This window comes from Peromyscus leucopus, unplaced genomic scaffold, assembly GCF_004664715.2.
Source record: "Peromyscus leucopus breed LL Stock unplaced genomic scaffold, UCI_PerLeu_2.1 scaffold_1542, whole genome shotgun sequence".
In the NCBI taxonomy this organism is placed as follows: domain Eukaryota; kingdom Metazoa; phylum Chordata; class Mammalia; order Rodentia; family Cricetidae; genus Peromyscus; species Peromyscus leucopus.
Window position 1 is genome coordinate 9,989 of NW_023504713.1, and position 3,118 is coordinate 13,106.

The 3,118-nt window shown below is 40.6% G+C and overlaps 1 pseudogene; it reads right to left on the reverse strand.

The window, feature by feature from the left end:
• Window positions 1–1,512: 1,512 nt before the first annotated feature.
• Window positions 1,513–2,110, reverse strand: LOC114689164 (annotated as a pseudogene).
• Between the last annotated feature and the right edge of the window lie 1,008 nt (window positions 2,111–3,118).

The following is a 3,118-nucleotide window of genomic DNA, read 5'->3' on the forward strand; positions in this document are numbered from 1 at the left end:
CATAGAGAGTAAGAGGACATCAGGGGACAGAGAGAGACACACACAGGAGTAGAAGTGAGGGGCATCTAGGTGGAGGAGTTTTGTTTGAGGCAGTGTAGGAGAAAGGTCTCTTTCTGGGACAAAAGTGGAGGAGGAAGCAGTTACGTGCCTTCTCTGCCTCTCTGAGCTCCGAGTCTTAATTGGTAAAATGAAACACTTGAGATTAATTAAAAAAAAAAACACAGATGATTTAAAAAGAATGGACACTCTTTTTAGTAACTACTCTATTAACAATAGTGTGCCTGAATATGAATTTGGCCTGGGAACAATATAATCTTAGATGAGGAGATATGCAAATGCTGTAATCAATTGTTGAAGGATTTGTGATTTAAAACTCATTTAACTATAAAAATTAATGGGCCCACACATGTGTCAGTCATGAGTTTATTCTTGTGCATTTTACATCAAATTGTGATAGCCTAACTATATTATGGAGACACATGTCAGCCATTAACTCCTACAAACATCCAGGAGTTAATTTTGCATTTTAGATTCATAGGGTCTCTGAAACACATGCTTTTAAAGATGTATGTGCACAGACTAGATCTAAGCAATCAAAGATGTGAAATTCATTATTTCTCCCCTAATTAAGAGCTATTATTTTTAGTCATGTTCAAAGCCAAAATACATCATTTTAGAATACATTTAGAATGTATTCTAAATACATTCTAGATACATTTTAGAATGCTATTGGAATACATCTAATTCAAACAGATAAGGAAAGTTCAGCCTTTCTTTCTGTAAGGATAGGAGGAGTGAATGTTACAAAGATTACCTTCAGCTGATGTCAACTGGGATGAGCACACTGGTGGCTGAGAACGTCCTGGCCGGAGAGCATACAATATACCTGCAGAGGAATCATTATTTGGGACTTTGACGTGAAAGGTAATTTTCCCAAGAGTGAAATAAATAAAAATGGAATATGTAAAAAATGATAACCAATTAAACGAGTTTTATGTCCTCTTGGTTTAGAAGAAAGAAACAATGAATATTTAAGTTTCCAAGATGTCATCAAAAAGCAAATTTAATGCAGTAGTTTAATGGAGTAGTTTTCCACTCATATGCATAAAAAATAAAGATCAATGACATATTATTCAAATTCCTAAGCATACGTAATGAACTTAAAGTTAAATGTCATAAATTTCATTCTCCAAAGCTGGCGATCCTGTCTTTCCTAGGGTCCTCCTTACTAGTTAGTCTCCCTGGAACTATGGATCTCCTGTTGAAATATATGTATATGTGAGGGAATGCATATACTTGGAACATCTAAGGTTATATGCTGATTTACCTAATAACAAGAAGCAAACAGATAGCATAGGCAATTTGTGAAAAAAATCCATTTATTCTAGTATGTGAATGAATAGGAACTTTAATTGAACGTGACATGAGGATGGGCCTCTAGAGGATTTCCCAGGGAAGAATGGAAACCTCGGTTCTAACAAAAAAAATACATGCTCATGCAGCATAGTCCAATCAATACTCTGTGTTTTTGAAGTGAGTCCTGGTGCTGTATATTCCCTGTGGGTACTCAGCGCCCCCTGCTGGTCCTGAGTGTCTCTGTAGGGAGGTTTTTTGTGCAGGCTCACACTGGAGTTCCCTCACTGTGTCTCTGGCGCAGTAATACATGGCTGTGTCCTCAGTTTGCAGATTGTTCAGTTTTAAGAAAACTTGGTTCTTGGAGGTGTCCCTGCTGATGCTGACTCGGGATTTGAGAGCTGAATTATAATCTGTGTTTCCGTTATTCCATATTACTCCCATCCACTGCAGACCTTTCCTGGAGGCTGGCGACCCAGTGTACATGATAGCCAGTTAATGAGAACCCAGAGACAGTGCAGGTGAGAGACAGGGTCTGTGAGGCTGCACCAGGCCAGGTCCTGACTCCTTCAGCTGCACCTGGGACAGGGCACCTGGAGACAAACAACATCACCATCAGTCATACATCCCATAGATGACATGCCTGTCCCTCTCCTGAAACCCTGATCCACTTACAGCTTGGAAAGGTCACAAGGCAGAGGAGCAGCACCAGGACAGCCATGCTCTGCTGGAGGCTCTAGTGAGAAGGAGATGGGGCTTCTCAGCTAGGCTGGGCTTTCATCCTGAGCCTGAGGGCTGCTTTGCATTGGGGAGGTTCCTGAGTGTATATAAAAAAGCACCCGTTTCCAGTTTACTTTCAGGTGACTGACATTTGTCCTGTACGTCTTAGTGGAAATGGAAATGTATACTCAGGAACATTTCCTGGTCATGTGTGGTTTATAATTTCTAATATACAGGAAATATTTTGAGTTAGACAGTGCAGACCTGCCAAAGGAAACCTGGGAATGTTTACAGTGAGTCCACATTGATGCAGTGAGGCAGAACAGGCTACCACATCCTCAACGCATTTGTGCATCTCTAAAAATTCCAGAACTGTTCTTAGAATGGAATTTGGGGTTCTATTGATCAGAAATCATACTTAAGGAACAATTTAAAATTTATTCCTTTGGTGTCAGTGAAGTCCTCTTATTTTTATTACTCATGTATTAGATAACTTGTGTGGAAGCAGTTTATTAATTTTTGGTACATGTGATTTCATGTGTTTATTTTAGAGGAGACCCCAGAAACTGATTTGGATCCCATCTTGCTGTGCTCAGACTATTTCCCTTCCTATTCAGGACACCAGACCCGTGCACTTGTCCTTCTGCTTCTTTATCTATGACAGTCTGTTTTTCCCTTTGAGAATTTATATCTCTCTCTGTCTCTGTCCTCAGCTTGTGGCACATAAAAACCAAGGTTCCTAGACATGATTATTGCGTTGATGAGGGATGGTAAGGACAGCTGTTCATCACACCTTATAAAAAGCTGTAGCATGCATCCAGGCTTGAGGGTTATGGTAGCTGAAGTAATAAAGTGACAGAGAATGCTAAGTGATGACATAAAGTGGAGAGGAGGGCATGCTTCAACAATGGGAACTGTTTGCCCTGTGGTGAGGATCACCATAGAGGACCAGGAATTGTAGCTAGAGTTTTCCTGCCTGGCCCACAGTCAGGACAAATCTCTGTCACCCACCAGTCCCACAGCCGCTCAGACCCAACCAAGTAAA